This window comes from Monodelphis domestica, chromosome 4 (assembly GCF_027887165.1).
Source record: "Monodelphis domestica isolate mMonDom1 chromosome 4, mMonDom1.pri, whole genome shotgun sequence".
NCBI lineage: Eukaryota > Metazoa > Chordata > Mammalia > Didelphimorphia > Didelphidae > Monodelphis > Monodelphis domestica.
The window spans coordinates 14,817,135-14,832,002 of NC_077230.1; the positions used below are offsets into that span (position 1 = coordinate 14,817,135).

Consider the following 14,868-nt stretch of genomic DNA (forward strand, 5'->3'; position numbering starts at 1 on the left):
ACTTTAGGCAACTAAGTCTATAAACTGCATAAAAGCTGCTGATCTTCATGGATAGAGTTTCCTTACCCAGGCAGTCCTTGGAGCAATGAAATATGCAGTTAGGGGGTATAGTCACTAGAATATTGAGTCTGGAATTAGGAAAGTGGTGTTTTTCAGTTGTATCTGGGTCATCATGACTCCATTGTTTGGTTTCCTTGGCAAAGATACTGGAGTAGTTTGCCATTTCCTTCTCTAACTCATTTTACAGATGAGGAAACTGAGGCCAACAGGGTGAAGTGACTTGCCCAGGGTCACACAGCTAGTAAATGTCTGAGGTCACATTTGAACTCAGGTCTTTCTGACTCCCAGTCTAGCAGTCCAGGAAGTTAGGAATTAGGAAGCTGTGAGACCCTGGGCAAGTCACTTAAGCTCTGACAGCCTCAGTTTCCTCATCTGTAAAATGGGGATAATAATAACACCTACCTCTCAGAGTTGTGAGGATAAAATGAAGTAAAATTTGTAAAATTTTATATAAATGCTAGCTATTATTATTAAATCACAGGTGTAGACCTTATCCCTAGCAAGGTATTGTGGTAGACAAAATAGAGACAAGTTCCTCCCCTGAAGCCACATATGCATGATTATTTGGGTAGGAAGAGAAAACTAATAACTAGCTAGGGGGGAATCAAGAAAAACTTTCTATTCGTGTGTAACAGTCTCAGGCTTATATAAAGGTAGCATGTTGGTCCCATTAAGCAACGATGACTCATTAGTCGGGAATCTATGCTTGGAGACAGTATTCCAATTCTGTCCAGAATTTGGTAATCTCATATAAGCCCAGTCATCGAACATTAAAATGAAAAAATCATGCCTCTCAAGAAAAGGTGGTGCTCTCCTCCTGTTTTATCTATATCTCAAAAGGATTATATGGGGCGTTGCATCGGGCAAAGTTAAAGATGGCTGTTTATTTAGGCTGGGTTCCCAGACTCTATCATGCTCTTTGGAGACAGGACCCCATGACAGTCTATTGAGTCCTTTGGTGATGTAATGGGTGATAAGGATGCTTTTGAATTTCAGCATTGCATGACCTGAGATTGTGTACTAACCAGTCCTAAAATTAGGACTTTAAGTCTTCATTGGTAGAAGCTTGGTTCGGAGCTATAATCTTTTCTTTTAAAAAAAAAATACTTGGAATAAATTAAATCAAATGTAGATGAGTTTGGGGATTATCTGTGAAAAACAAGTAAGAGGTTAGAATCTAAAAATAGAAGATGGAATCTTGAATAAGCTTTTTGATCTCATTCCTTCCCAGTCCTGGACTGGGTCTACTCAACTGGAATAAAGCAGAATTAGGGACAGCATGTAGCTACAACACACTTTCTTGCTCAATTCTTATGTTTGTGTCGATTATTGAGATCAGATTCTTATTTTATAAAATTAAATTATCCTCCAAGTTACACCCAGGAATTGATGAACTAATTGAGTTTACAGGAGAGATATCATTAGTTTCTATGTAGTGCACCTTCTAGGCTAACTCCCCATTCCCCTAACATGTACCCATGGGTTGATTCTCCCAGGGGATAAATACCCCAAATTCAAGGTATTCTATGGTTCTATACTCCTAAAATTATACCTTACAAGTCCCACAATCAACGTAAAGTCATCTGCGGAAATGGCATAGCACAGACAATAGTTGGGTTTTGTTTTTTAATGCTCCCACTCCCATAAACCTGAGGCATGATTTCTCACAAAATACATCCCCCATCAGTGGAGAGAATGGGCATACACACAGAACATATTAACAGGGAGGCATACATGTAAAGAGCATACATGCCCAAGATACTTTTGAAATAGGATTTTTAAAGGGTTCACAGAAGAATGTGACAAGACAAAACACCATAATAAAGAAAATAATAGAAGACAATTAGCCAAAATTTCTAAACAGAAAATGAAATATCAGTGGAAAGAATTCAAGGATCAATTCCAGAAAAAAAAAACCCAAGCCTGAAAACTCCAAACACAAAATGGTTAAATTTAATAATTCAATTAAAAAAACAAGTTTTTACCAGCCATCAGGAGAAATATGTTCAAATACAAAGGCAAGGCCATTCAAATAAATAACCCACTAGAAAAAGGAGAAGGAAACGGAATGTGTTCCAAAGATCTATCCCCCCATGGAAAGATCTATCCTACAAATCTGAGATTTATCTTCATTCAATAATAAAGAATTTGAAACATTTTTAGAAAGAAAACCAGAACTGAAGACATTACTTGATTCTCCAACACCCCAAACAACAGACATGTAAGAGGAGTAATAAATGTAGCAAGGAAGGACAGAAACAGCAAGAGAATGACAACAGAAAGACCAGTAAGCAACTTCTTTCTAGATGTACTTTTTAAATATCTAAATTGTGGGGACAGGATTGAAGGCAGAAATCTGGTAGAGGCAACAGTGAAGAAGTGGATAGGGGGCATTTTGAATAGAACTTGGAGCCACCTTACCTACAGGTGAATGTTTCCTTTGTGGTATCCAGTTACCACATGAGAGGGTATATAAAAAGAAAGAAGAGGGAGTAGGAGAATGGAGAAGAGTGAATGACAGATCAGAGTCAAATCAAAGGCTGGCATTGAGGGGAAGGTTGATATGGGCAAGGGTGAAATTAGGGTCTCCTTCAAAGAATTGACAGCCTGTCTGCTGAGAGAACAAGCTTGATTATAAAAGAATATAGTAATAGAGTAGCTAGTAAAAGAAGAAGCTAGTAAGTAAGGCAAGGTAGGTAAGGAAGGGGAAGTAAGGAAGGGGGGGTGTACTGGGTTTTTCAGGAATGCTTTTTATTATTTCTTTATTAGTTACTAAGGAAGGAGGCATTTGTTCAGTGCTTGTTGCCCTGCTGTTCCCAAAGAAATGATTGTCACTTTATCCATGGTTCACTTTGGTCTGCATGGCTTTACCCATGATTCATACTGTTTGCCCACTGGTAAGGGGGAAGCAAACTACCATGTAAATGGGATGCTAATGATATGTTAAATACTCCCCAGGGCAACTTTGGGTCAAATTTTGTTCTTTTCTGCCCAGACTGGAAGGAAGGCAGCGATTATAGAAATTGATCAGTATTTGAGCCTAGTCCAGTGTGGTTGGGAAACTTACTGACAGTTCAGACCCCCTTAGCTAAGGACATAGGCTATGTCTAAAGATAGATGTAAGGAGTTTTCTTGTAATTGTACATCTAAGCCACCTAAATGTCTTATCTGAAAGGTAGCCCCATACTTATCAACTTATTATTTATTATCAGTTATTATTAAATTATTATTTCCGTGTTCTTTTGTTTATAGCTATTGGCAGGATTTGTGGGACATTTCAGTCCCCATAAAGATGACATTTCTGGTTACAGAAAGAGAATAAAAGTGTTCAGAGGACCTCACACTGGATGAGGCCTGAAGGACTTGGTGTCTGAAAAGTAAGCTCGTCCTAGAAGTCATGGAGTTGGTTAGAGGCAACTGGCAACTGGAGGAGTGGGAGAGCATGGGCAGAAGTAGGAAATTTCCAGGCAAATGTAAGGGGGGGAAAAGATCAATAAAAGAACATATAGATCCATTACTAGAAGGTGTGGAGGTGGGGGGTGGAAGAGGTGCCTTATCATAGGGCAGCATCTTTTCTAACACCTGCAATTGTTTTGAAGGGAGACACAATGGAAAAGGGACACTATGGCCTAAGCCCTATGGGTCAAGGGAAGTTCGTCCCCTCCCCCTCCAGGGTTACTGACCTGGTTGATCTACATTCTCTAAATGCCAGAGTTTGCATCCATTACATGCTGAACATCAATAAAAGAAAGGGGGAAGGTCCTTTTCTGGGCCTTTGGACGAACTTGGGGAGAGAGCAGGCAGGTAATGGGGAAGAGGAAGGGACTGGCAGGCTAGGAGACATGCGGTCAGAAGACTTAGGGTAAGAAAGAGACTTTAAACTATGCTGATCTACCTTTCCTATGAGTAAACTTTATAAAATTAATAACTGGGTAGATATATTAATTTTCACTTGTAACAGCTTGGCAACCACTTTGGTTTCAAATAGATCCTTAATTTTCTTCTGAGACAGTTTCTCATTTTTGAGTACAGCATAGGGTTTTATTTAGAGAGAAGGGATTTCAGTTTGCTCATCTTGCGAAATGAACCTTGACCTGAAAGAGGGAATGGGTTGCTGTTTTTCCTAGATTGGATCATATTGGATTGATGAGACCTTCCCTCCCATATGGGCCCCCCACCATTCCTTTAACTTAGCAGAGGGTGGGTTGGCTCTGTCTTTCTGCACAGAACGAAGGGGGTTTTAGGACCCAACAGGAACTCCTCCCAGCTGTAATTTTGGGGACCTCACACTCCTTAGATGGAAAAATGAGGGTTGAAGGCAGTGAGGAAAGGTTTGATGAAAATGGCTTCCCTCACTACTCCCTCCTGGAGTCCCTGAAGTACTTGAGGGAGACAAAATGGAGATCTCCCCTTGGTGAAGGCTTGCCCCTTGAAGGCCATGCTGGCCCTCAAGGGCAGCCAAGATGTCTTCTCTACAAGGAGAGATAGGAGGGACCTCAATCTGGATATTCCCTGCTTTGGGGCACTCACAATTCTCCCCCCCCCCCCAGTTGTCAAGGCTGATGCTTTACAATGAACACAAAAGGGAAAGATTCAGCCAAGGGCAGGGCCTTTGATACAAAGGCAGAAACTACCAGGACAAAAAGAAGGGTACTTCACACCTGATTAAATGGGCTAGCTCCACCTAAAATACTTTTAAGGTTTATTGTTAGTCTGAAACTTGTGAAGTTGGGACTTCCCTCTGGGAGAAAATCTCAGGTGACAAGGTCAAGTATAAGTTCTTCAGCCCCCATGATGCTATAATCTTGGGTTTCTCTTAGATTCCACATTGACACTAGTTAGAAAATGAGGATCTAAGAAAGAGAAGGTAGTGAAGAGAATGAAAGAAATGCTTTTTAGAAAGGAATACAAAAAATGAAATTAAAAATACAAATGAACAGAACTAGCTGAAGAAGGGGAGAGGAATAGTAAATATATATAACCAAGAGGAAAAAAGGGGAAGAAATATACATATAACCAGATAAAAGGAGGAAAAATAACCCAAAGGGAACAAATAAGAAGAGATGATAGGAGGAGGGGAAGAGATAGTGGGAACAGGGCAAAATAGATGAAGGATCATAATACTTTATTTTGTGACAAGGAAATCACTTTAAAAGACTGATATATATTAATTTAAGGTTGCCAAGAAATTCAGCTATGTAATTCCTAAATGAAAACTCAAGTCAGCCGTCAACCTTTTATAGAGTTTAATTACAAACAGGAGGAAGAAAGGAATTAGAGATAGAGAGAGAGAGGGAGAGAGAAAGGGGAGAGAAGGGAATAGGGCTTAAATACCCCTTCTGTTTAGGCTGGGCCAAAAGGCCCAAGCCCTTAGATAGCTGGGGCAAAGAAAGGAGATCAGTCCCTATTACTCACGTGACCAAAATGGAGAAACAGTCTCAGGGGCCTCCACCTCCAGCTTCCTTCAGAGCAAGCTTCTCAGAGCACCTCTCCAACCACTCAGAGCCAAAACTCTCCAACCAACCACCCCTCAGTCCTCAGACCCCTCTCTCTTTAAGGAACCCATTCAAGTTCCCTCCCCTCAGTTCTCACATCTACCAATCACTGTCCATGTCTTCCCTGTGCCAATGGTGGCTCTAGCTTAACCCAGGACCGCCCAGAGGTCTGTGGCTTTGCACATGTATGTTGAAGGTCACATTCTCAAATAATTAAATCTTGATCCTTTGCTACAGCCCTTCCTAAATCCTGTTACCCTGAGTAGGGTAGAGATTGGAATAATTAAATTTTGATCTATGCTGCAGCCCTTCCTCAATCCTGTTAGGACTGAGTAGGGTGGAGATTGTATCAATTCTAAAATCAATCATGACTCAAAGAACTTCCTGTTCTATGCTTAAGCATAAGTCAAAGCCCTTTCCATTGTTCAGCAAAAGGTTTCTGTCCTAAAGTAATCTTAAGAAGGGAGGTGGAGGAACCTCCCTTGCCAATGGGGTTCACATTCCAATGGTGTTCCCACTATCAATAGGAAATTTTTCAAGTATGAAATTTCCCAATGGTGAAATTTCCAACATTTATAAGTCTAAGAAATTTTAAGGTTTACAATTTGCATCAGAAGGGGGGAAAAATCATAACCTGAAAAATATACCCTAATTTAGAAACTGATGAAGGAAAATATAAATCTAACTCATAATTTAAAATGTGAATGAATAAAACAACCCAATAATGTTTTTAAGAGACAGATTGGATAAGAAACCCTCATTCTGTTACTAAAAGAAACACATTTAAAAAACAAAGACATATGCAAAATAAAACTGAGGGAATAGAAAAAAAATTTACTATGGATCAAGTGTATCCAAAAAAGCAGGGATTGCCACAATGCTATCAAACAAATTAAAAACAAATATTCAAAAATTAAAAAGGAATAAACAAGTGAACACTATACTTTGCTGAAAGGAGTAATAAACAACAAATATCAATAATGAACTTACATGCTCCAAATGCCTTAGTATAAATTCATAAAGAAAACGCTATCTGAGCTTCAAGAAGACACAGACATACAACAGTGACAAAAGACTATTCCTCTCAATTTTATTTTTAAATTTTATTTAATTGATTAATTTAGAGTATTTTTCCAAGATTACAAAAATCATGTCCTTTCCCTCCCCTCTCCCAAACCCCCTCCCATAGCAAAGGAGCAAATCCATTGGGTTTTAAATGTGTCATTGATCAAGACCTATTTCGAGAATTAGAAAAAAACCATAACAAAGTTCATTTGGAAGAACAAAAGATCAAGGATATCCAGGGAAATCATGAAAAAAAAAATGTAAAGGAAGGAGGACTTGCAGTCCCAGATCTCAAACTATACTATAAAGCAATGGTCACCAAAACAATTTGGTACTGAAAGGAGGATCAGTGGAACAGACTTGGGGTAAGTGACTTCAGCAAGACAGTCTATGACAAGCCCAAAGAGCCCAGTTTTTGGGACCAATATCCACTATTTGATAAAAACTACTGGGAAAATTAGAAGACAGTATGGGAGAGATTAGGTTTGGATCAACATCTCACACCCTACACCAAGATAAACTCAGAATGGGTGAATGACCTGAATATAAAGAAGGAAACTATAAGCAAATTAGGTGAACACAGAATAGTATACATGTCAGATCGTTGGGAAAGGAAAGGCTTTAAAAGCAAAAGCTAGAAAAAAATCTCAAAATGTAAAATCAGTAATTTTGATTGCATCAAATTTAAAAGGTTTTATACCAATAAAACCAATGCAACAAAAATTAGAAGGGAAACAACAAATTGGGAAACATCTTCATAACAAAAACCTCTGAAAAAGGTCTAATTACTCAAATTTATAAAGAGCTAAATCAATTGTACAAAAAAACAAGCCATTCTCCAATTGATAAATGGGCAAGGGACATGAATAGGCAATTTTCAGTTAAAGAAATCAAAACTATTAATCAGCACTTGAAAAAGTGTTCTAAATCTCTTATAAACAGAGAGATGCAAATGAAAACAACTCTGAGGTATCACCTCACACCTAGCAGATTGGCTAACATGACAGCAAAGGAAAGTAATAAATGCTGGAGGGGATGTGGCAAAGTTGGGACATTGATGCATTGCTGGTGGAGTTGTGAACTGATCCAACCATTCTGGAGGGCAATTTGGAACTATGCCCAAAGGGTGCTAAAAGACTGTCTGCCCTTTGATTCAGCCATAGCACTGCTGGGTTTGTACCCCAAAGAGATAATGGGGAAAAAGACATGTACAAGAATATTCATAGCTGAGCTCTTTGTGGTGGCAAAAAATTGGAAAATGAGAGAATGCCCTTCAATTGGGGAATGGCTGGACAAATTGTGGAATATGTTGGTGATGGAATACTATTGTGCTCAAAGGAATAATAAACTGGAGGAATTCCATGTGAACTGGAACAACCTTCAGGAAGTGATGCAGAGTGAGAGGAGCAGAACCAGGAGAACATTGTACACAGAGACTGATACACTGTGGAACAATCAAATGTAATGGACTTCTCCATTAGTGACAATGCAGTGATCCTGAACAACTTGGAGGGATCTATGAGAAAGACCACTGTCCACATTCAAAGGAAAAACTGTGGTAGTAGAAACACCAAAGAAAAACAACTGCTTGATTACATGGGTTGAGGGGATAAGATTGGCGATATAGACTCTAAATGAACATCCTAATACAAATACTAACAACTTGTGTAAGGGGTAAATTTAGACTTTTTTAAACTTTATATAAATTTAATTGGTTGCCAGGGATTTAATTCAATCCCAATTAAAATACTCAAGTCAGTTTGGGACTTCTGTGGTGGTTTAATTAATATAGAGGGAAGGAATTAAGAAGAAAAGAGAGGGAAAATTGTATACAATTTCTCCAGCCTAGCCTGAGCCAAGGGGAGTTCAGAGACCTTCCAGCCACGAGGCTTCCATGAAATGAGGGGCCTCCTAAGAGTATAGTGTTTTAGGAAAGGTAAAGGGAAAAAAAAGGAATCAGCCTAAACTCTGAGAGAGCTCAGGAAAGACACCTCACCTGACACATGCCAAGATGCCAAAATGTTGCCACAAGCCACACCGCAATTTGAACCCAGTGTTGTAGCACTTAAAATTAGTTTCTCTGCTAGAAGTATTATATTTTTAGAGGTTTATTAAAGATTAAGAATTAAAGAAAATACAAAATAAGAAAGCACATGTCTAGACCCAGAGAGCCCATTCACAACCACTCACATCTTGCCTGCTAGGTAGAGAGCCGCATGTGCTAAGAAGTGGAAGTAGGAAGAGAGCTCAGTAAGCTTTACTGCCAGTTTAAATAGAAATTTTGATCTCGCACTCAGGGAGATTCAGGGAGATTAGAGGGCATCTTGGGAACTAGAGCAAGGACTTCTGGGGATTGAAGTCCAGGGTTCGAATCTCCATTTTTACATTCCAACGTTTGGGAAAAAGATTTTCCCCAAAGGATCAGGAAAACATAATCAACTTAAGGATTACAATAATTTGAGGATAAGAGGAAAAAAAGAACAAAACCAATAATTGCTGGACGCATTGACAAAAAGCTAGTTAGGGGGGCAGTCCCCTTTGGCATGAAAGTATAGATACAAATAAATGTTCAATCAACCACACCCAAAGTTCATTCTTGATCTTCTTGCACAGCTTGTGGTCTGGAGGCTTCTTCATGGCGTTTTCCCCAAAAGTTCAGTTTCTGGATTTGGAGAGGTATCATTTTTCTTTACCTAAAATTCTTCTTAAAAGGAATTTAAACTTTGCAATTTAAAATAATATTTTTTACATTTCCCTGTGAAGAGGGTGATTGAAAAACACAGAATCACTTAGGGATGCATGGCTGAGTTATGAGGTATATGAATCAATTGGCAAGAGAAATTAAAAAGACATCAGAAAAATCCAAATATAAAAGAAAATTTCTGAATGAAAATATAGACTATCAAAGTCTTATGTGTAAAAATTCTAAGTAAAGGAAAAATAAATCTATAACAGGTCCTTGAATCAGGGCCCAATTAAAATGATCTAAGCAAGTAAGTATTTACCCAGTCAGGAGCCAGGACTACATAAAGTTACCACACTATGAAAGACAGAAAAGGGACCAGATTATAGGAGCCAAATAGGAGCCAAGTTTTGGGATACTCATCTGTAAGTATTTTCAGAGTGAGTGTGGACACAAGGAAGGCCTATGTCTAAACAAATGTTAAACATCGCAATCCTGAGTCTTCACACTAGGTTCAAGACCTTTGTATTGACTTAGAAGTGCATCAATCCATCCTGGATTGGTTTATCTTTGGTTCTATGCAATGGCTCTTTTGTGTATATCTTGTCCTGGAATCAGACAGAATCATTAAGCAAAGTCCCATAATTTTTTTAAACAATTAGTGGCATCATTTTTATAGTCTCAAGCTTTTGGGGCATGCATTGACATTATAGCAAATGTATTTTAAACTTATATTACTGCTAAATAAAAAAAAAGTTAAAAAAATCTTAATACTGGTGACATGTGCTTCAAATATAAAAAAGGAGAGAAAAATAAAAAAACTGAAATAGTATATTGCACATGCAAGAAAAACATAATCAAAGAGGTTTAAAAATAAAAATATAGCTTATAATCATTGACACACTGTGTTAGCTAAGAAAATATAGAATGCAAGGCTTTCTCACCAAAAATGTGATCCATTTCCTCTTCATATCTGGCCATGATCCACTGTGAGTAGAAGCAAATGAATTTTACAAGTTAGCATTTTTCATTTTTAAAGAACAGAAGTACAAATATATAGATATCAATATCCCCCAAATTCTCAATAGCCCGATTAATTACAACAGCAAACAAACCCACTATCATATTTCACATAAGTTGCTGTATGGCATTTTTAAAAAGCATATGAACTGATGGATATTTGTCACAATTTTTACAAACATAGCAAATCTTTTCAACCTTGGTAAACATATTTTTAAACAAAGTAAAACTTATTTTGGGTTAGAACATCATCAAGAAATCTAGATATCATTCTGGTGGAAGTAAAATGAGCTGAAGAGTATAAATGAGAGATGCTCCTTTTTTGAGGGGGGGCTTCTAGGGGTACATGCCCTGAGATTAACTGCCCAACTTCCAATCACATTTTTTTAAATGTAGGAGGTGGGGGTTATAAATGTATTTCACTTCAGCTATTAAAATGGGCCTTACCTCATGTTAGGGGCAGGCAAAAATGACCAGAGATTGTTAAGAAAAAATTCTAAAAATCATGTCTAAAGAACCGTTAAAATTACAATTAAATTCTTGGCTTATTAAAGTTGTATATAGCTTTTGATGGAGTCCATCTATCCTCTATGTGACAATTTACAAAGTCAAAAAATAGAAAAACTGTTTTTATATGGGCTTACTCAATGTTTGTTCAGTATGGTTATAGGGGAAAAGCAACAGAATATAACAGTAGTTAAAACCCAGTACATTAAAATGATTCAGTATAATAGTATTGAATGCAGTAATATATGAACTTAAAATCACAAAGTTAAACCTTAAACAAAACAATCAGCAAAATGCAATAGAATACAGAGATTTTTTTATAAAACATTGGAGTCTGAAATGCCTTAAAGATATAACCTCCAGTCTTTTTAAAGTTCCTTGGGTTTTTTATCCTTTTAGATACCTATTGTCAGAAGGCAGAAGATTGGTAATGGTCAGGCAATGGGGTTTATCCAGGGCCACACAGCTGGGAAGTATCTGAGGCCAGATTTCAACTGAGGACCTCCCTGGGAAGTATCTGAGGCCAGATTTCAACTGAGGACCTCCCGTCTCTAGGCCTGGCTCTCAATCCACTGAGCCACTGAGCTGCTTCCCCATAGTGAGGAATCTCAAATTTGGCTAAAGAGTTGCAGGGAGCTGAATTTTTCCCCTGAATCTCATGTGATATAAATGAAAGGACCAATACAGTCAAAAGATATCCTTTTAAATACTCCATGCTTGTAAGTTCTTGTTTGGAAAAGCCTCTATCTTTCCCTTTCTTTCTCCCCTCCTGTGATCCCCTGCTCCCGGTGGAGGCTAATCATAGCCTAAGGGAAAATTACCTCCCCATTTATACCAGCTGGTTGAAATGAGTCCTGGGCCAGGGGAGATGAGCTGTCTGCTCTGAGGCTAGAGTTTGTTGGGCGGGCATGTCACCAGGTGATCAAGATCTGGGTCAAACAGGTCCAGACGCTGGGATCAGGAGTTGGGCCAGCCGGGCGGAAGGGCAGGCAGGTGAGCGATATTGAATCAAGAAAGTCTGAAGTGGATGGCTGCAGGTCAGAGCTGATCAAGGCAGTTTTCTAAAAAAGCATCTTGGAGAAACGTGGCTTAGAAATCATTATCTAAGCTATCTTTCTTTCTTTCTTCTTTTTTTTTTTTAATTTGAGACGTTCTTTGTCCCATTAGGTGGCCATAGTGTCTCTGAGAGAGAGACCCCTTGCTCAACTCCTCCATCGCAAAAAAGAGAGACCGGCAAGAGAAACTGATGCAAATATATAGACTTTTTTTAACATCACTTCCTTCGTCTCACATGTACCGATGGTAGCTTAAGCTTGACTTAGGACAGCCCAGGGGGTCTGTCAGTTGTTTCTTACTTGCCACTTCCTAGCACATGTCTGTCATAGGCCATCCTTCTCAACACTTAATCCTTAAGTAGGGGTGTAGACATTCCTGTTTGTTAGACTAAGGAGGGTGGAGTAAATTTAAAATTCACACATGGAAATAAGTTTTGATCAAGGACACATGTAATATCCAGTGAAATTGTGCGTCAGCTACGGGAAGGGTGGGGGGAGGAAGAGGGAAATAATGTAACTCTTGTAACCAAGGAATAATGTTCTAAATTGACTAAATAAATGAAATTTTTAAAAAAGACCTATTTCCATATTGTTGATATTTGCACTATTTCCATATTATTGATATTTGCAGTTGTTTTTCTTCTGTGTTTCTATTCCCACAGTTCTTTCTCTGAACAAAGATAACATTCTTTCTCATAAGTCCCTCAAAATTGTCCTGGATCATTGCATTGTTGCTAGTAGAGAAGTCCATTACATTCGATTGTACCATGATGTATCAGTCTCTGTGTACAATGTTCTTCTGGTTCTGCTCCTTTCACTCTGTATGAATTCCTGGAGGTCATTCCAATTCACATGGAATTCCTCCACTTTATTATTCCTTTGAGCACAATAGTATTCCATCACCAACAGATACCACAATTTGTTCATCCATTCCCCAATCAAGGGATACAAAAAGCACAGCTATAAATATTTTTGTATAAGCCTTTTTTCCTATGATCTCTTTGGGGTATAAACCCAGCAGTGCTATGGCTAGATCAAATGGCAGACAGTCTTTTAGTGCCCTTTTGGGCATACTTCCAAATTGCCTTCCAGATGGTTGGATCAATTCACAACTCCACCAGCAATGCATTAACATCTCAACTTTGCCACATCCCCTCCAACATTTATTACTTTCCTTTGCTGTCATGTTAGCCAATTGACTGGGTGTGAGGTGGTACCTCAGAGTTGTTTTGATTTGCATTTCTCTGATTATAAGAGATTTAGAACACTTTTTCATGTGCTTATTGATAGTTCCTCTTCTTTTTTAATTAGCTCTATTTTTCCTTTAGCTATAAATCTGAGATCATGATTGCCACTTGGACTTTTTTTAAATCTTAGTTGAAGCCTAGATTTTGGTCCATCCTCTTACCTTTACTCTGTGTGCGTCTACCTAACTCAAATGTGTTTCTTGTAAACAACATATCCTAGAATTCTAGTTTGTAATCCATTCAGTAATCCACTTCCATTTTATGTATGAGTTCAACCTACTTACATTAACAATTATGATTACCATCTATGTATTCCCTTCCTTCTTGTTTTCCCTTTTTGATCCTGAACTTTTTCTTTTCACCCTGATAGTACACACAAACGTTTTGCTTTTAATCACCACTACCATCCATCATTCCTCCTCCCTTATATTATTACCCTCCCCACCATCATACTTCTTATTCACCTCCTACTTCTCTATAGGGTAAGATAGGATTCTTTACCCCAATGAGTGGTTATTATTCTCTCTCTGAGTCAATTCCAATGAGAGTAAGGTTTAAGTATTTAAGTATCATCTGAAATCACATTCATTCTGCCTTCACTATAATAGTGCCCCCCACCCCCACCCCCTGCACCTAGCCCCCTTCACTGCAACTCTTTTAGTTTCCTTTCGGTTTGTTCTTTTGCCTCGTTTAATTTGGAAACTTCCTCTTAGAAGATATGGATTTTATTATCAACTTTTCTTTTCTCTGTTTTCAAGTTCTGAATATTCTTTTGAGGAGAAAAAGAGTTCAAACTGAGAATCTTATCTGGCTGTCTCATGGAGTCATTAAAAAAAAAAGACTTTTTAGTCAAGGCCCTCAATCTTTGGGGCAAGTAAAATCATGAATAAACTACAAAACTTCTTTAAATTTTGTTGCAATTAAAGGACCCTCACTCTGGCCATCAGTACTTGGGGGTAGACTTAAATTTTATCAAGTACAGGGGCCCCCATCCCTGTAGGAGGTCCTGTGAGGGAACTTGATACCTGCAAGTATAAGTTTCATACTTAAAAACACATGGCCTACAGTCATCCCTGAAGGGCAACCTTCAGGGTTAGGTGGGGACCTAAAACTATCCATGAGACTTTAACTAAAGCCAGTCAAGAATTCTAGTCAAATAGATATGAGCCCCCAACATTCAAGACTTCACTTACCCAGGTCTACCTGCTGAGCCAAATCTGAACTGGAATGCAATGGGTTCCTGTTGGTACTGTGTATTGTATTTAAAAAAAAAAGATAAATGAGGGGAAGTTTTATGCCCCATTGGGAAGTTTGAACTTTCAGTATGGAGAGGGGGAAAGAGAGGAGAACCCTCTTCTCAAAGTGGGGTCCAGGGGAGATAGCAGATATAATGGGTTGGCTCAGAGAGAGGAGAGGGGATTTGGAGATTTTTCTCCCTTCTGCCTTTCCTCCTTAGCTAAAGCTGCTCTACCCAATTCACTCTTGTCCCTCTTGTCCCCCCTCCACTACTCGAGACCAAGGTTCTCCCCTTTATCCATTCACTCACACTCAGCTTGGGGAACAGATAACTTTTAATGTCAACTCAATCAGGCAATACAAAAGGAATAACAGGCAGGGAAGAATGGGAAAAGGAATGTGGGGAAAGGGGGTCCCTGTCTCGAAACCCTTTCTCTCCCTCCTCGAGTTTGGGGGGAACTCAGGCCTTGGCAGCCTGAGCCCCCAGAGAGAAAGTTAGG

The 14,868-nt window shown here is 38.7% G+C and overlaps 1 long non-coding RNA gene across 1 annotated transcript; it reads right to left on the reverse strand.

Annotated features, from left to right (window-relative positions):
• Window positions 1–6,643: 6,643 nt before the first annotated feature.
• Window positions 6,644–14,868, reverse strand: LOC130458945 (uncharacterized). Its single transcript, XR_008918293.1, has 3 exons — window positions 14,326–14,868; window positions 10,248–10,290; window positions 6,644–9,324 (listed from the first exon to the last, which is right to left on the reverse strand). It is a non-coding gene; the product is annotated as an uncharacterized LOC130458945 (long non-coding RNA).